Source organism: Buteo buteo, chromosome 1 (assembly GCF_964188355.1).
Source record: "Buteo buteo chromosome 1, bButBut1.hap1.1, whole genome shotgun sequence".
Taxonomy (NCBI): Eukaryota; Metazoa; Chordata; class Aves; order Accipitriformes; family Accipitridae; genus Buteo; species Buteo buteo.
In genome coordinates, this window is record NC_134171.1 from 34,683,538 (window position 1) to 34,704,404 (window position 20,867).

Here is a 20,867-nt window from a genome sequence, read left to right on the forward strand (position 1 = left end):
AAAGAACAAATATCACCTGAAGGGAATGAAAAGCAAAAAAATAAATGCCTTATTTACATGATAACATAAGAATAATAATGTTAAATGAAATACAGAGAAATAATAAAATGTGACCTGACAGTTAAGAATCTCATTTTGAAAATAATAACACTTCAATGGAATAACGTCTTACTCCTTTGCAAACTAAAATCATGTTAATGTTTATTACAGTCCAGAAGTAAAAACTTGGCTCCCCTAAAACCACTGGCATAGAGCCTATTGGCTTGACTGGATCAAGCATTTACCCCAATTTTTCACCAACAGAGGGGTGTTCTAGAAGTAGATCTTAGTCTCTGTAACTAGGATCTGTGCTGCAGATACTAGTAATTGCTGTGTCTGCAAAAGCTACTAATAAAATTCCAGTTTTAGCCAAGATAAGCCCAGTGAAGTCAATGGAATGACTCTGAATGTACATTTGTGAAAATTACACTGGGGCTTAGTCCTTAGTTGCTTCTTCTTTTGTGTCTGCTTCAGAAAATTCCATAGTGAGGCCAAGTGGTGCCTTATAGCTGAGAAAACTGTAAAATCCTGAATGTTCCTGGAACACTAAGTTCACAATCAACATTTTTCTGGGAGGCATCCAGCATATGGATAACAGCATGGGGCTTCCCACAACAGCTTCGAGCGAGACTCATTATACTGGATTAACGCTTGCTTGCTAACAAGTATACATGTCCCATGGAAGACATTTTCCTGCCCTGGCACATCACAGATTGCTTATGACTGTAATTAGTGGGAAACAATGTTCACTACCTGGTTATTGTTCTCTTTCATTTTTACACTTTGATCATAATTCATCCTTCCTAGTGTTGGTGTGGGACACTGTGTCTAGAGAATGCTTCTTTCCTCCAGTATTCTGCTGTTTCATTATTAATATGAATCTAAAAGTCTCACTCTGTGTTTATGTGAACAGGGTGGCAGAAGCAAGAAACCCACAGAACAAGACCGGTGTTACTACAAATCACCAAAGGCACCACGCAGGCTCTGGTGTGAAGAAATCAGAGCAAGATTTTTATTGCAAGGCCATAAGCTTTGTAATGCCAGACAACATTGTGACTTTGCCATGCTGCTTGCTAGATGCTTTAAGTGAACCTAAAACAGCATCTCAGGGTGACTCTACATTCCAGACAATAAATTAGTTCATTTGGAGTAGCATGCTTTTGTGAGTAGTACCCGAATCTGTCTGCTTTTCAATTTATTTTATTCAAATTAGTTCAGACTTATATCCACTGCACTGCTGAATAGACTTGTCTTAAACAGAGAATTTGTTTTGTGTTTTTCCATGTCAGTAGAAAACTTCGTTATTCACTGCCCAACGTTCAGTGAATAGAAGGTGGACAAAAGAAAACATGCAGTAGTTTGAAGAAAGGTGTCTTGCTACACTCTGCAACAGATTGAATCTGTGAGATGTTAACAACCCACAAGCCATGATGTGCTATAGCCTGCAGGAATGGAGAAGGCATCCTGTGCTGCTCTCTTCTCAGGGCTAGGCAATATTTAATTCAGTCAATGCTATTACATTCCTCTTGGAGTCTGTTATGAGAAATGAGAAGTTGCTTTGTAAAAAAGGGCAAGGTTATACTTACAGAACACATTTATTTTTTAACACTGCAAGATTATTTTTATACTCTGAACTGTAAAAGAGTATGTTCACTATTCCATCTCCTTGACTGTTGAAACATATTTTTTAAGTAGAGGAGATTGCAGACAATGCACAGAAATACAAGACTGGGTCTTTTGCAAAGCAAAGAGCTGAGTAATATTTACCCAGGCCTGAATGGTAGTTCTGCTCCTTTGCGTTAGTGTTACTTCAGTGGTGCAAACAGGAATTATTCCCATATTATTTAACTCCAGGGCTCTAATTGGAAATATGTCACCTGCATGAGTTAGATAAAGGAACTTCATGATGCTTCTTCTGCATGTATCAAAACAGGTCTTGATGATACACAACAAAATGAAAGAAATAACTAGTTTTCTTCAAATCTATTTTCTAGTTTTAAAACAAGGGACTGAGCCAAAAGAAAGACAACCTAGTTTAAGTCTGTAAAAAAAAAAGTGTGATTGGTTAATCAGCTGTTATAAATTAATCAGCAAAGTTATTTACACTCAGAAAGTCAGGCCAAGATCTCATCTCTTTCTTGTTTGTTTCATATTAGACACTAATTAAATACTTTGTTATTATTTATGCGACGGTATTCCCTGCAGAACACTTCTTCCATACCTCGTTACACTAGTTATCCATTGCAACAGTTCAACCTGTGGAGTAAAACTCATACAGTTTCCTTAAGTCTTTTTTTCACACAACCTAGCAGACACCTGACTCCTTTTGTTTCTCATAGCTTTTTTTTTTTGTAATAATAATAATAAACACTAAATATTGTGATCTTACATGCATGATGTAAAAGTCTAACAGTTTTTAAGATCTTTTGCCTTTAAGAAAAAAAAAAAGTAATCAAACAATTACAACTGACTTTACTGTGTTAAAGTATTTTAGAAGTTAGAATGACTTTATATGTTAACGGTGTCCTGGTTTCAGCTGGGATAGAATTAACTGTCTTCCTAGTAGCTGGTACAGTGCTATGTTTTGAGTTCAGTATGCGAAGAATGTTGATAACACTGATGTTTTCAGTTGTTGCTCAGTAGTGTTTAGACTATAGTCAAGGATTTTTCAGCTTCTCATGCCCAGCCAGGGCACCTGACCCAAACTGGCCAATGGTGTATTCCATACCATGTGACGTCCCATCTAGTTTAGGAACTGGGAAGGGGGGGGCAGGGATTCGCCGCTCGGGGACTGGCTGGGTGTCGGTCGGCGGGTGGTGAGCAATTGCCCTGCGCATCATTTGTACATTTCAATCCTTTTATTACTTACTGTTGTCATTTTATTAGTGTTATCATTATCATTATTAGTTTCTTCTTTTCTGTTCTATTAAACCGTTCTTATCTCAACCCAGGAGTTTTACTTCTTTTCCTGATTTTCTCCCCCATCCCACTGGATGGGGGGGGAGTGAGTGAGCGGCTGCGTGGTGCTTAGTTGCTGGCTGGGGTTAAACCACGACAAACGGTTAGACCAGGAATATGAAACCTGTCCAGTTTATATCTTTGCTAGACCATTTTTGTTGGATCTTTGACAGGTTGCTTGGTCTTTATGTACTTTAATTCCTAATATCTAAAGTAAGGATAATAGTGTTTCCATTCTTGCACCCTTTGACTGCTTCACCTATTTAGACCACAGTACTTTGGGGCTGAGGAATGTCACTTGCCATTTACAGAGTGCTTCACTAATGGAGCATTAGTGACTTTTACATATTTTCAGTTTTTGCTTGCTAGTTCTCCAAATGCCAGGCTGCTTTCCACAGAAACGTTGCCATCCATTACAACTGCAAAGTGCAGATTGCTTTCTGCAAACTAATTCCTACAAATGCTATCTGCCTTTGTGTGGGGAAACTTCAAAGCCAGCCAGAGCTCCCCTTACAAATTACTTTTGTTGTCTGCTTGGTGCAATCATCGCAAAGACAAATGGTATTCATGGAGGTCCCAAACCTCCCAAACAGAGGCAGCTAAATACCTTTTGAAGTGTGCTCAAAACAAAACACTGGGGACATCTGAGCTTTATCTGGGGAGAGCTCAGTATGGAAGGGTAGCTACTTTAGCACTGGACCTGCCGTGGGAATAGTTCTATGCCACTGTGCAAACACTGCCATAGGATCTTCCAGCTATTGAGGTTCTGTTTTTTAAATCCAAGCCTCTGCCTAACGTTGTAGAAAAACTCCATATTTGTTCTGGATTTTTTTTGTTTGGGTTTGTTTTGTTTTGTTTTGTTTTGTTTTAAATCTTGATATTTTATGTAGAAGTGGCTTTTGTAGGCCACTTTGATGCCTCAAATAATGATAAAATATTTTTACCAAGCACAGAAAATATAGGTTTTAAAATAATTAGCAACTGCTTTGAACAAAATTAGATTGCAACAGATAAATTTCATCTAGTTTATTCAGATATTCATGACGGCATGAAATACTCGGTTTCTAATTGAAAATATGTTCTTCTCTTCCCTGTTACCTTCTTTGACTGCATAATTGAAGATACAATACCCATGCTTGGATTTTAAGCAGAGGATCACTGTGACCATCCTATTAAAGTACATTCATGGGAAATGTTCACATACCCTAGAAAAACCCCAGAGATTTCAATATTTCAACACATCCTATTTTTGGAGGTTTTAATAACCCTGCAGAACATTTCTACTCTTGGGTAGCTGAGTGGGTTTTCAAAAAGTTCCTCAAGGTGAGCCCAGAATGACAATACTTGTGAATCACAGGGGAAACAGAGTTGATTTATAAGTATTACCCAAGTTTTAACACTAAGATATGTCTTGTTTATAGATGGCTTTTCAGCAAATATGAAGCATTGTGTGACTTTGTCTTCCTTTTAAATGTTTCAAGAAAACAAAATGGTAAAGCATACCTGTCATGCTATTCGGTTTCTTTGTTTTTTTTTTAATTGAAACAAAGTAAAATTCCTTTTATTTACAACCTGCTCATTAATACATATTGGTAAAGAAAATAATTAAAAACTATCAGTGGATAAATAGCTTTAGGCTTCGCCTGCAGTATTTTTAAGGGTAGCTATTGAGTGTTAAAAATCAGGCACAAACCCAAAAGGTAACTGTTCTTAAAATACGTATTTTTAATGGAAATTTGCCAATGAAATAGTGCAGCACTCTAACCCTGATGTCTTAAAATTGAATATAACATGCAAATGTTAAGGTCTTCTGACTCTTAATGTCTAAAAATTCCTGGGGTAATTTGTGTCGTTTTTATTAGCTCTCAGTATAAGGTCATAGTTGGCTGCCTAGCACTGTCACAAGTGAGAGGCCTGAGAACTGTGGCACCAGCTTTTCGTTTTCTTATATCCTGGCCCTTTTATAAGCAGCTTGGGCTTAGAGCCAGAAAGAAAACTGAGTCTCTTTACAGGGAGTCCGTGACTGTTCTTCCATGAGGGTGATTCTGAGGAGCAAAATCGCATGTTATCTTGTGCAAATATGTACAGGTCTGTCAAGACTCTAAAACTACATCTGTGGTGTAACTGACATATTTTAATTTAGCCATTTACTTAGGCAAAATAGCACTAACTAATGTTTCTCGTCACCAACACATTACTAAGCATTGTACAAAAATTATCTGTTAATCTTTATAATGCCCCTTTGAAGATAGTTAAGTTTGAACACAGAGCACTGACTCACTGTGTAAAGTCCAATTACCTAAATGTCCTGCTTGATATGGTAAATTTTAATCCTTTGATTTGAATTACCCTGAGCTTTAGGGAAATGCATTTCTGTAATGCAAATTTTCCACTCAAGAATTAGGCCAATTGGAATGAAGGTTTCATTTAGGCCACTTCTCTGTAGACACAGTAAGTCCTCTTCTGTCTATATTTTTCCATACTGCTTTAGAGATGTTCTTTACATTCTCTGATGGTGTAATAGTCAAACAGTTAAAGGAATTTTATTAACTCCAAAAGGTTGTATAAGTGCCCCTCAAAAAGAACATTTCTATGTAATGAAAAGAAATATTTGCTTCTGTTACAAAATTATTTTGGATTTGGCTTAAAAATTGAACTTTTCAGGTCACTTACTATGAAGTTATCTGGTTTGTCTTACCATTTTTTTCCTTTCTTTTTCTTTGTTTTCCTCCCTTAGGCTAGCTCTCTTGGATAAATTAATCTCTCTGATAATGCAATAAAGGAATTCCAATCAACATTACCACAAGTTATCCACTTAAGAGGTTTGAAATTCTTAAGTAATGTGTGGTTGCTTGAAAGTAATATGCATTAAAATGAAAGAGTGAATAAGTGAGAATTTTAGGTAACTTTTGAAAAGTCAAATTGAAGCTGAGTTAGAAAAGACAAAATGGAAAGTTGATATGAGAGAGGCTGATCTCTTCTGAAAATTTTAGTCTAACACCAAGGGCACTGCATATGTTGTGTTAATTGCTTTTATAGCTGGGGATAATATTTAGTCTGTATTTGTACATCTGTTGAGTGTTGAACCTCAACCCAGGGAATTTAGTTTAATAGAAGTTATTGTCTATTAACATATATTTTTAATTACTGATTCACGTATTGGGGAAAAAAAAAGAAGACAAACAATTAAAAAAAAAAACATTTAAGGAAACACCTTTCATCCCCTCTTCCATGTCTCAGCTTCACTCGTTCACCACGCTACTCTCCATCCCTCCCAGTTCCCTTGGTGCAGTGATGGACAGCGTAGGAGGTTGAGGTCAGGGTGTGATGGTTTATTTCTTCCCTTCCCTGCTTCTTACCAACTTTCCTCCATTGATCCTCGCTTCTTACTGCTCCCCTGCTCTGGTGTGGGTCCTCCAAGGGCTGCAGTCCTCCAGAGGCGGTGAAATCTTTTTCCATGACTGTGTCTCCAGCTGTTTCCCCACAACATCCCTTTCCACATTTCTCCTTTGTGCCTGCCTATGTATGTCTACTGCCTTTTCTGAAAAAAAGTTTGAGCAGAGGTACTTTCAGGTCTTGTCCCAGCCCAACACACAGCTGAAAACATTACAGCAGTTTGAATATTCATCCATTACAAAGTCAAATCTTCTTCTCTCCGTGGGATTATCACCTTCCTTGCTGGAGCAGCAGGATCAGGCCGTTGCTTATCAAATCCCTCCATCAGCAGATCCCAGAGCCCTCTTGCCTTGCACAGGGCCCCAACTCCCCAGAGCAAGGTTCTCCTGAACCATCAGCTGTAACCCAGTGGCTCTGGTTTCCCAGCACCTCCACAGGCATTGCAGGAGCATCTCCTTTGGGCAGTGGCTGTAGGCAGCCTGCATTTCATTAATTTCACCTGGAGTAAAGGATCACCGCATGATGACTTCTACACACAATTAAATTTGAGAGGCTTCATATCACAGTCTATCTGAAAATACGGTGTGGTAGAATTATTTTAGGTTCAGATGCATTTCTGTTTCCTACCACAAACTGGGAAAAGAGGAAAGAAGAGGAATTATTTAAAAGACAAACAGCTTCAAAATCAAATTTCAGCTTCAAATCACAGGCTCTAGTTAAAGAGAAGCATGTTAATGATGCATTACCACTTTTAATTAGATCTTTTTTAATACTAAACTGACATTAAAAAAGAGAGAGAAGGTTGTCAGTCTTAACTTATCAGTGATTTTAACTATAAAGCATATAGTAGCATTCAACCATTAAAACCACTCCTTGGGATGAGCATTACTGATGCCCTAATTAAAAAAACCCACGCAGGTACAGGGTAGAAAACAAAATGGTTAGATGAAAGCAAAAGAAAACACCCTCACCTTCACTCGCTCAGATGTGGATGATCTACTGACTACAAAACAAAAAAGAAGAAGTCTTGAAAAAAATGTACTGTTTTGCAAAGTTGCCTTTGGTCTGTGTATTTTAATATGCCTTTACAAAGCAGTAGTGTCTAAGTGTGCTAGAAAGACACTTATTTTTATTTACTCTCAGGCTGTACCACATAGTTTACAGCAGACTACATAGTCTTGTCATGAAAGAAAATGGATGGTGCCAGAAACTTCTGTTTCAATGTTTAACAGATGCTTTCATGGAAACTGATTACTGAGGAGGATGCTTGGAGAATACTGATGAAAAAAATCAAGTGTTGATGCTTCCAGATTAAGAAAAAGGTATCTTTGCCACCAAAAAGCCATATGAAATGTCATTAACTTGGCAGCTTCAGAAACCAGTTTGAAGATTACTTAGCAGTGCTACGTGAAAGGCTGGAAAACCACCTCTTGGTGAATATGAGAAATGAGCCATTCCTTGCATTCACCTCATCTGCGCCACAAATATTGGAGAGTATAGGATCTCACTGAAAATGGAGCTGCTGGCTGTGCTTGCCCCACTAGTACCACATGCTATGGCATTTTCTTTAACATGGACTCCAGAGCTATATCTCACCCTGACAGGGTTTTGTTTTATACACAGTTCAGAAATAAATTTAACTCCCTTTGAACTCCTGTCTTTGAAATCATATTTAGGAACTTACTTCTGAGAAGACAGGTACCTTGTTATGCTGGGATAAGAGAGGTTGTTCACAGATCAAGAACAATTTCCATCCACTTTCATAAATTGACGAAGTCTCTTTCTTAATCCTCTTTACTTTTTCCTGTTAATGTAGGCAAACAAGTCTTGTTTATTTCCCTAACCTGTTTCAAAGTTGTAACTCTTTATGCCACTCCTAGTCAATGGACAGCATTGTAAATAGCTGATAAGTTGTAATAAACAAAATTATATTAATAATGAAATACGATTGGGAATGGATAAAATGAAGAAGTCACACACAAAGCCAGTGGCAAGTCAGCAGCAGAGGGAATTTTCCATGTTATCAATTAAAACAAGGTCAAGGACCCAGAAATTAATCTAGTGGGATCATTTATCAGTGACAGGAGTAGGAAACAAGGGAGAAATAAAGAGTTTGCTGTGTCTGAAGCTAAAAAATAGGACATCATGGCTTAACTAAATTTCAACAGAAATTTTTCTTTAAAAAAAAATTTCTTCCTTATATTTTAATCACATGGAAACCACTATGGCTAGCTGAACTGATTTGGAGAAATAATCACTACTGTATGAAAGCTTAAATTTGGAAAAGATTTGGGAAGCCACCTCTTGCCTCCCCGACCTCCAACTAACATTTCTGCTCTCTCTGTTGGAGTGCCAAACCCATACTGCGGAATTGACAGACCTGCGATGGTAGCTAGTCTTGAAAATTTACATGCTCAGCCACTTCCACTATATCATAGGTTTTGAATGTGGTCAGTGGACAGCCTTCATCTTACATGAAATATACCTCAAAGGAAATAAATGTAAAGGCTGTGATCATGCTAATAAGAGCCATGGACACTCATTATCTTGCTAAGAAAAGGAAGGTTTCAGCTCTTTTCAAATTTTGACACTAACTTAATGAATCAATTTCTTTTTTTGTTAAAAACAGACAGAAGACAATAAATGATTTTAAATGGAATAAAAATTGATTACACTGTGCAATGACTGTATATTATTATTGATAAAAATATATTCCCTAGATAGCATTTGTATATTGCACATTTTATTACCAAAGCACTTCAGTGGTATCAAGAAATATATTATTATGTTCTTCTGCAATAAATATATTTTATTAATGTTATTGATGCAGAAAGAAGGAAGTCAACATTGTCAGCTGCAGCATTTTATCCAGCATACCTCAATACAGATAATTGAACTTATACCACAGAGTTACTGAATAGCTGAACATCCACAACTTAATCTTAGGTTAATGGCTACAGATGTTCAGCACTACAGGAAATTAAAAGTATCTCAGGTTCATGCTCTACTTCAGAGGCTTCTTATAGTTACTTTTTTTCTGGGTGATTTATATTAGGTGAAAAACGTAATCCAAATCAGAACAGTGGTTTGATTTCATGTGTGCTAGATTCATGTAGAAACCCCTATTATGTAAAAAAAGAAAGATATTATCGTTACATATTCATGATAAAATCAGAAATACAAATTACTCCAAAATTCACAGGTTTCTTAAAAAAGTTTCCTAAAAAAAAAATAATCATATGCTCTGTAGCTGGTTAGACCTTTCTCTGCCCTATAATCTATGAGGTGGCTAGATGAAAGTGCAATTAAATGTGTTTGTTAAAAATTACTAGAAAATAACAAATAGAAGTGCAACAAAATGAGACAAATTACTTCATGAACCTCTTAGAGCTAATTCACAAAGTATAAGCACATCTTTTTTAAAAAAAATAATAATTTCTTCATCTACCTACCATTTGACACCTACATTTACATATTGATCATTTATAGCTAAATAGTATTCCTGATCTTGTTTTTAATGGAAAGGAGTTGGTCTTAGCTTTTGGCTTTAAAAACTCAATTATGGCCACATCTTGCTAGGAGGATGATTTTGATGAGTCTTCCATGTCTGTAGATTGTGATAGGACTAGACGGAAGACAGTATCAATATATTTATATAGACGATAATCAGACAAACACAAACTTCCTCCTAACAGATCCATCCTGCCATGAAAATGCTTCTTTTTTTAAATCCTGAGGAGTGTAAAACAGTAGCTGAATTTGAGATTAGCATGAGACTATTACTCATTTTGCAGTGTTGCATGAAGTTCAAAGGCTGTTATTTTCCTTAAAGGTTTATGTTTTTGCACTTTGGATAATTACATGGATTTGTGGCTTACTGGGTTATATAGGCAATTTTGGACTTAAATTTACTCCAGGGCTCATGTATAAATTAGCTACTTGTTTGTGAAGGGTAAAGTTTTTGATTAATAGGTTGATAAAATGGACTTTGCTTCATAGCATTAATAATACTGGTGAACTGTTCTGGCAGAGCTGCGTGTTAATACTTGATCAGCTGTATTGTTCTGGAGTGGCTACAGCCAAAATGTGTTAAAAAGTTACCACCCCTATTTACCCTCAGATTGTTGCTGTCCTTTATCCAGATCTGACCCCACCTCAGCATAACTGTCCATGTAATTGCTGCCTGATCTAGTTCTATCAAAATGATAACATTTTAAAGCCAAACCAGAACATCCATACTGTTAAAATATTCACACTAGCCTGATGAATCAGTTTGACAGAACTGGCAGAGGGATTCACTGCGTATATACAGTTATTTTGGCAAAGCAATAGATTCTTTTGTTATAGCAGTAGAACAAGGACTGTGAGGGCCTAGAAAAATAGTCTCCTAGTCCAGCTCAACTGCAATTACACCAGTAATACCCACACCTCTGATTCCCGCTCATGGGCATAGAAATATGCTTATTTGCCCTTGAAGAGTTGCACTGTTTTAGCACAGAGTCTTCTTTTTCTGTGACTCTTACTGATGCTCAGACAGGTCTTCAGAAAATTTTCATTGTGAAGCACTTACATATTTATCTCAGTAAGTGGGCTGCCTTGCATATGTCTGTGTATAATAGACATGTATACTTGCTACGAGAGGGAGACTTTTCTATTATTTAGATTGTCTTTCATAGCTAAGGGGTAAATGAAAGTACTGTGAGCATAAATCATTGCAAAATTAAATCAGCCAAGAAGCAAATTAATTTTCATCAGATTTTTTTCTTTTAATGGCTAGGTATAGGCTTCTAAGTTTGTACCTAGTAATCTAAGCAAATGAGCTCATAGTGAAAGTACTGAATGCCATTACAAAGGCAGTGGGAGAAGGCATTTGTCTGGGGTCACTAAATGAATGGTGTTTACATGAGGCTGGAAACCTGTAACTCTACAGAACAAAAGCTTGTAGGAGTGAGAACTGAGTAACAGAGACATTACATAAATGCAAGGAGGGGTAAATGAACGGTGAGGTACAGGGAGATCCTTACCTTAGGGGGCTGAATGACCTTACAGTATCACAACTGCAAAAAAGCTCTCAGATGTGCTGAATGCACTTTTTGTCTGCCCTTTCCCGTATTTTTAATACATCGATCTTCAAAGGGTTAATAAATTTGCAGTCTCTTTTCTGGTATTTGTCATGTAGATAGTAATAGCTACCATACAAATATAAACTAGTTGGTATGGACTTACTACAAAGTATTGAAATATTTTCAAAAAAATGCTTGGTAATTTGTTCTTGTATAACCCCACACAATTCCTGGCAAAACTTGGTGTGAATTTGCAAGCAAAATATATTTTTCTCCAATGGAATATTTGAAATGAAAAGAATTTGCTTTTTGTTCTCACTGTAGTATGGCAAATCTTTCTGCGGTGGTAGTTTGGTAGGTAGTCAATGAGCTAGATATGTCAAATATAAGAAAACAGTAGGTCAGATATTAATTATCAGCAAAATGATTCACTATCAGGAATAAGGAGACATGATCTTGTGCCTCCAGGGTCACAAACTGTGTGCAGTTTTCTCTTTCTAATTTGAAGCTCTGGGGAATCTTAGCTTTAGCTGGCCTTGGCTCTAAATTCTTGGGATCTCAGTATTCCACTGAAATAAAATGTAGGGCATGAATGGAAGTAAATTGGTGTAATTCTGGGCAAATTTCATTGCATGTAAGATATTTTGAATGATTCAGTTAAGAATCAATAAAACTATAACTGGCAGAAAATGTTAGAGGAGTTGAATTAAAATCTTAAGTAATTAACTTAATTAGATAATGATTCAGAATGAACAATTTTGATGTGCTATAAATGAACTTATCTTACCTCCCTGACACTTATGTGACCATGGGAAATAATTCAGATGTAGTTTTAAGCTGTCCTTGACTACTTTTTTGATATCAGCATTCAATGTGGTTCTATATGTCCACTCTCTACATAACAAAGCTCAGTCTACAAAAACACTTAGGTCTAATTACATACTTTACTGCTTTTTTTATGGGCAGAAAGGACTTAAGAATGATTTTTCTTCTTCATGATAGCTTTCAAGTTTCAAAATCTGGGGTTTTTTTCCTTCCTTCATTCCTCTGTTCCTTTCTCTGTGTCTCTGACTTAGAGGTATGTGACTTCACAAACCTGCTCCTTACAATCTTTGTCTATATGTGTACTTTACTGCAAAATATTTTGGCTTTGCTGAAACAGTGAAATGTCTGAGAATAAGTGGAACCCAGTTCTGACTGGAAACTCCTGACCTCAGAATCTAAACCTACATACTTTCTAAAAGGATCTCACCTGCATGAGTTATAACAAACGCTGAAATACGCATCCATATATATGCATGACTGCAATACCTAATAGGATGTGCAAATTTACAGAAGTGGATAAATAATAAGTCTTTAAAAAATCTGTTTACATTTGCTTTTCTTTTTTCTTTTTCTTTTTTTTTTTTTTTTTAATATTGTCTTGTGTATTTTTTCAGAAAGGTATAATAACTGTGATGCCAAGGACAGTCTGGAGTAAAAATGATAGGATTTATTATCAAATTGAGTGCATAGCTCCACTAAAATGCTAATAACTTTTACATCCTATTAGTCCATGGTGGTGAGTCAAGTGAAAACACAAAGCTATGTAACTCAAAATAAACTTTATCAACATAAAAGATGTTTTATTGCTCATAATATCCTACACACACTGGCTCCATCCGGATACAGTAGTAAGGATGACACTAAAGAATGAGCTTATTTTTAGGAAGCACTGTTTTTCTCTTTAATGTCAAGACCTTGATATTACACTAATAAAAATAATTATATAATGGAGAACACTTAAATACTCATGACTAATAATTTTCTAGGTATAATGAGTAGTATACCTATGTACTGGTATCTCCATAGGAAGGCAATTTTACAAAGTTGGTGACAGAAGGGCTATTAAATTGTCTGTATGAAAGGTTGAACTAAAATATTCTTTATTCTATGTTCTGTGAACTGAGATTTAAAATAAGAACTTATAAAAGATTTTAGCAGAGAACATTTCTTGCCTATGTAATATGAGTTTAGGGATCTTTAAAGGCAGTGATTAAATAAGACAGGAAATATTAATGCTCAAGCACTCCTAAGACCATTGAAAGAAAAATGTTCTATACTGCTCAGATATGGGCTTCTGTCTGGGTCTATCTCAAAGCTTTGTGAACTTCATATAGTTACTTCAATTATCTTTTCAGGACATAAATTAATGAAGATGAGCAAGTTAAAAATGGGAGATTTTGATTATAATTATTTTAACATGTGACTGAAAATGATCCTGTTGAAGAAACAATGGAAATTTAGTTTGGTAATGGAGGAAGGCAGACAAATTGTTTGTATGCCATTTGACTCTCAAACTAAAAAGGAAATAAATTGTAATTTAACCCTTTAGAAGTTTTAAAGAGAGCTTTCTAATTCTTCTCTGTATTGTGACTTCAAAGTTCAGTCTTGTAAAAGAAAGTGGAAGTCAAAGGAGGCTGAGATTTGCCATACTGCTTCCAGATACAATAAAGATTTTCTATTTTAGAAATCCTGTGGCAGGTTCTGCTTTTACTCATGGATATTGGATGTAGGGTGGCTATTTTAGCAATTTACCTACATTTCCAAAATAACAGTAGAGCACCAGATTTTTGTTATGACTAAGACCAGATTCAGAATTTTAACCCATATCTGGTATTACCACCTCATTCTTTTTTTTCCCTATTTTAGTGCTGCTTACTTACAGTAAATTCATTAGCAAAGCTAAGAAGTCTAGATCTATGTGATCTGATGATTTATTCTATCAATTTATATCCTTCAATATTAAATAGCAAATAATAAAAGTATTATTAGTTCATGCTTGAAAATTTTTCAAAAGCAGTTTTGTATAAAAATCACAGTTGCAGTAGTGCAGCCCTTTTTGAAAGGAAGATTATTTGTAGATGCAATATTGAAAGCACTGGGATTGTAGGTTTTTGAGACCTACACAATATGGGGGATGGCCTGAAAGAAATTCTGAATCATCTGAGCTGGCAATACTGTAACAATTGCTCTGAAATTTTATAATTACACAGAACATACGTAATTTGACTCCCACACTCCTTTTGGTTCTGTCAGACTGGACTGACTATCTTGCAGTATGGATTGCAAATATGCATAAGGAATTAGGTACAGAAGTCCATGGGGAGCAAATCTTTGTAAATGTTTTCTAAACATCAGCAAGCTTTTGAGCAGATGTTTTCTGTATGCACAATACCATCCTCATAGACACTCTGACCTCAGCAGATGAATTGGTAGTACATACAGGCACAAACATTATTAATCAAAGTGACAGAGAAACGTCCTGTAAATTTATATTCCTTTTCAATTTAATTTTTAAAAGAGGTCTGCAAAGAAGTCTGTTGTGTTTTAGTTTCCTGGTCGCCTTCTCTTTTGTTTTTGTTTTTGTTTTTATGCATAGCAATCTTCTAATGATCAGCTGGGAAATTATTTGTAGCAAAGAACTAAAATCAAAAAGTAATGTTTTACAGTGGCTTAGTAACAACCTTATTTCCTCTTTCTCCACCCCGTCCCAGTGTGAAAAGGGCGACATAAAATGTTTTAGGCATTGGAACCTTACAGTGTAGGGGAAAATCAGACCTGCTAAAGCTTCAGAGTAGCAGAAGCACAGTCTGCCACTGGTTTTGGACTTCTGGGGCTACACTCTTTGTGTTGACTGCCTTCCTGCTTCCACATCAGCATTCTGGCATCTCTCAGGTCTGGTGTGGAGACGCTACCATGTACTCTGCTCCTGAAAGCTTGATTTCTCAGACTTGTGTTTCTAAGCTGATCTCAGAGACATTCTCTCTAAAACATATGCAAAGCCTGAATAAAGATAATTCCATGCAAAGAAATACCAAGAGGAATCAGATTTTGGGCTCTTAGATACTGCAGCTCTTCTTCAGTTCCCCTGAGGTAAAAGGGAGCACAGGATATTTTGCAAATTTTTTGTATGCCAAAACCGATACTCTCTTTGAAGTGACCCTTCCCAAAGATGTACTGTGAAGAATTCAGTTCAACAGCATTTCATGGTTATAAAACTCCATTCCTTATTTCTTACCCAGACATCTGTGTCAGGGGACTGGTGAGGCTTTCACAATTCTTATTCTGATGGGCAAATTACACCCATAGCAATTTATTAGTACTTACTAAATTCCAATCTCTTTATTTCCTCCTTTGTTAAGATGAATTTTGTAATAATGATTTTTTTCCCCTACTTTCATTTCTTTTCAAGAGTTTATTAGTGTATAGCCTCAGAAAGCTTATCTCCCCTGTATTCTCTTTGACATCTTCTTAATATATCTTTAAGCTAGTTTAACGCTCTGCCTGCCTGCTATTCTCAATACACTTATTATCGATGATAGGTGTAATAGAAACAGTGTTACTTTTGAAAAATGGCTGGACATTTTGTTACTGTCATTTCACTGAGAAATAGGAGTTTGTTTAATGCATATGAAAAATACCAGCAGAAATAAAAGATCAAAAGGGATAAAAAAATCAAAGCCATTTTTCTTCTTTTCAGATGCCAAAATGAGACTCCTCAGTGTACTTTAAACAATGATTTATTAGTCTTTTGAGATTAGAGAAGTTTGTGTCTTCTTAAGCATAAAGTTTTCTTATCCTAAAAATAAAAGGGTAATAGCATAATGTACTAATTATTCTTGAAGTTTATATGTTAATGTGTTTTTATATGGAATCTCTTTTTATAGCTCTCCTTACTTCCATGTACCCTGATCTAATAGCTGTAGTCCTAACAGGAGAGTAAACTGAATTATAAACATAGTAAAAAAATCTCATGTTAATGAGAAGAAATGTATTTTCAGCATAGCAACAAAAATACTCTTTTGCCATATCATCTTCCATTTCATTCACTATTTCATTTTTATCTGTAATTGTCAGATTAGGTTTAGTTCCTGAGAAAATCTCCTGCAAGGACAAGATGACTTCTTCTACATAGGGCAAACTGAAAAAATACATTGGTCTATTTGCTTACAGACTACACAGAAGTCAGCCACCTCAGTTCTGTCATATAATTAACCCTGGACTGGTTCTTTCATGTTTTTTAGTTTTGCATCTTTTCTTGGTTATTTCTTTCTCAGAATGCTAAAGAATGAGAATACTTGAAACCTTTAAAATGGCAGAAAATGCTCATTAGTATTCAGCTGAAAGACTAACTAGACAGTGACCATTGTAGGTAAGCTGAAGACTGGTAGAACCACAAAGCTTCTTTTCATTTGGCCTTATCATCAAAGAAGAAATGGAAGAAAAATGAAGAATGAGAAAATAGGCAGGACCCCCCCCCCCCAAATTCCAGTCAAATAACTCCCCTACATTTAGTTTTCTAAACATACCTTCTACTTCACAAAACCTTGTATGTCTGTTTTTCCAATGATATCTGTTGGCCTAATAACATTTCTCTGGAAATATGATCTTATTAAGGCATTTGCCACTGGCTAGTCCTACATGTAGAGAACAGATTAGTTAAAGAAAAAAAATGCAAATTGAGAGATATTAGTGAATTTGTACTGGTTCATTGTTTGATATTATTGTGAAATAGGAGACAGTCACCAGTTTTCACTGAATTTTGCATTGCTGTGTTTCTCAGTGGTTCATGTGTCAAGAACACTCTGAAATGACAAGAAGATAAGACATTCAAATAAACTCTCGAAAAACAGAACAAGATCTCTGTCTCTGCAGACTGAACATCTCAGTAGTTATTGGAGAAACCACAGGGCCAGAACCTTAGCAGCTGTAAATCAGTAAAACTTCACTGGGCCCAACAGAACTACCTTAATTTACAGAGCAGGCTATTACAATATAATTTTAGAAGGTTTTATTTGCAAGACACACTCTGCCTAACAGCAGGTGCAAAGTACTTTCTACAGTTTAAGCTATTTGTGAGGAATGAGACAGACTGACTAGGAGGAAAGGATTTAGTGCAGTTCATGTGAAAACTGTGGTGATTGATTTAAAATGCACTTTAAAAAATCTGCACAGCACTTGAAAAGAACAATGAGTTTTGAATTGCCAGTTGTCTGAGGGGCAGATCATTATGCATTAGAAACAAAACTTCATTATATATAAATGTTTCAATGATTCTCCTTGTATAATGCTCAATCAGGTATTTTCATGCTTGTACTCAATATGGCATTACACTCTTCAAATTCTGCAAAAGATACAGGAAAGTTATGTAGCGACTCAAGTGTACCACCATTGCAAGGATTTTGGAATCTCAGTGATTGAGCTGACAGTGTTCCATGATATTTTGCTTGAAATTTCAGATAATTCAGACTTAGATCCAAAAAATAACTCTGTTGTGTTGCCTATCTGTTGGCAACCTAAAATGTAAGCAGAACAAAGATGCCATGTCAAGCCCACAGCTTCATATAAATACAAAAAAGTGCCATTAAACAATATGTACTCATCATTAAGGGCAATACTGTCTCATTCAATAGAATAACATTTTGTGTAATATCAAACAGTAACTATAAAGAATGTACATTTTAAACTGGACCATGTTTTCAGTAGCCCTTTAAAACTCCAATATTATAGTTTTTAACTACCATCCTGTTTTAACCATTTGTTTCTCTGCTTATGATAATATTACATCAAATAGGGGATCACTTTTGTTGAGGTTCCCTTATGTAGAACAATCAGGGGAAAAAATAATTTATAGGACTGAAATGTAAGTTGGTTCTATAGTAAAATCTTAATTCCCCAGCTGATTACACATGTTAAAAAAATAGTCACATTTCCTTCCTATTCTGATCTGTTCCTGACACTTCTAGAGCAATGACTGTAACTTCCTTAAGGTTCGGTACAAAACCACTTTAGATGCTTAAGTCCCCTTAGACTCCCCTTAGTCACCTAAAACAATGGGTGTCCTTTTCTTCCTTATGAGGAACTATGACTTTTCTTATTTTGTCTTGTGTTGTTTGCCTTCTCATGTAGCTTTTAGCTTGGTACTGCAGAACTTGTCTTTTTACGTTGTTTTGGAAGTTTAAGTGAACTCATTGACAACCACAAAGCAGTGGTATGATTACCTGGAGTTGTCGAAATTGAATTCTTTATTCTTTTCATCAAGTAGAGAATTTTTAGGAAAAGATATACATTAAGTGTAGCATAGTAGCTTTCTGAGAATATTTTTCAAGCTTTTTCAATCATCTCACTAAATCTGTGGTCTCCAGTTTTGTGTGTCTTCTACTCAACAATATTGGAAGAGCTGTAGTTAGGATCCTAGATTTATCACATGAAAGAAAATGTAATATGCTTTTCTTGTAGTCTTGAGTTACACAGAATGGCAAAGTTTTTTCTTAGTTGTGCAGTTAGGTACTTACCCATAAAGAACAGTAAGCATTAGATATTTTGTGATACTACCATTTCGTACTTATGAGCCTTTAAGTTAGCTTTGACAAGATTTTCTAGATTCTGTGTCACATATAGCTTATAGAAACCAATATTCCATTATAATATTGTTTCACTTCTGAGTTTGTCAAAATTGGATTCTGTTGTATAAGAATTGAAAGTATCTCTCAGAATACAATTTTAAATGACTTTTACTGCAGTGGCTTTAGCTGTACAACAATGGAATCTCCTTTAGTAAATATTTCGCATTGCTCTTTCCTTTTTCTTTCTTTCTTGTGAAAGGTGCTGTGCCCTTACCACCAATTTTCCATGCCTCATTCCTTGCCTGTAAGCGACTTCTCTTTTAACCAGCATTGGTGGCATAAAATGGCCACAGATGTATAAGCGTATGAAAAAAATATTTTCTTACAGTAAGCTCAAGGAGAACCATCCACTTTATCTAGCATGGAAGTGACTTAGAAAGAAAATATACATTTTCAAAACATTTCCCAGGTTTTAAAGGTCCACTTTAATGAGAATAACATTTTGTATGCCAGATTTGCAATACAGAAAAAATTCAAGCACTTCATGTTTTTTCTCCCAACAAATTCCTTTAGGACAAAAAAAAAAAAGTATCTGTATTTTTTTGGGCATACCACAATCCTTACCCAAATTTTTTTCAAATGTGTCCACAAACCAGAAAGTCTTGATGAATGAGCTTCTAATGATTAAAAGTAGGCAGAAGAATCTATTTACAGAAATAGGAACCCTGACTGAAAATACTCAACTTGCAGCTCTGTTCATTTTATACACCGAGACAAGCCCACCTAAGTGTCCCAGCCTATCCCAAGTGTGGTAATACATGCTGGAAAAGTTATGTGTACTGTCTGATCTCACCCCACTTGTGTTTCAGTACATATATCAGAAAACAGTTTTGCCTAGGAGACAGTAATTAACCAGAACACTTCTGGAAAACCATGTGTTTATAAGTGTCTCACAAAAATTGCCTCTTAATGCAAATTATTGCAGCTTTTGATACCTCAGTGGTCTATCCACGAATGGCAATAGTCTTTCCCAAGGTGACCATGACACAGTTAAACAGAGGAATGACTCCAGCTGAAGTAGAAAATTTTGACTGGGACAGAGTTTCAAAAGGAAGGATGTGGTGATAGGGAGCAAAGGTATTTCAGCTCAATGTGGTTTATCTATGAACAAAATAAGTCCTTCGAATCTCAAATCTTATTTATAAATGAGTGATTACAGTCAATTAAGGGTAATGTAGAGTAGTATTGCATTGATCAGCCTTAAAGTTAATGAGATAGACTAAAAATATGATTCACACGTGACATGAAAAAATTAATGTTCTTTATATATCCTCTATTAACAATTTCACAGTTTTATTCAATATATGCTGAAATGTTCAGCAACTTTATACCTTCTCATAGCACTGTAAGCTTCCTGTAATTGTTACTTTGTTTCAGTAAAGAAATATGGTCAACTTACAAATTGATTTTAGGGTTATTAGAAAGAATGAACAAACAAATAAAAAGAAATACCTTACGCTGATCTTACTTCTGTTCATGTTTAAATTTTAGTGAACCTCCCTATTCACTGACTGATTAGGAACTAAATATTATACATTATGAAAAAATAAGCCTATCATTTATAAATATTTATATCTGTGCATATCTATATGGTCCTGATTCATGGATAATCCCTTTAGTGATCGTCAGCATGAAGAACACAGATTCACAGAAATCAGAGATAGGGAAGAAACACCATTTAGATCATTGGATTTATTCCCTTGCTAGTATAGCAAGACGGATTAGGAAGGCACCAGTAAATTAAATATGGAGACTTTTCAGGCATATAAGATTTACCACATCTCGTTAATAATTGAGTTTCCAGAGTGTTCCTGCTAGAGGGCTCAGTAAACATTGCATTTAGTTGAGGCAAGAATACGTTCACTGATCCAAATTTGGCATTTTGACCAACCTAAGAAAAATAGCGTTTCATTTATTTATTTATCTTTTGGATATTTTTAAGGTAGGTTGTTGGGTTTTTTTA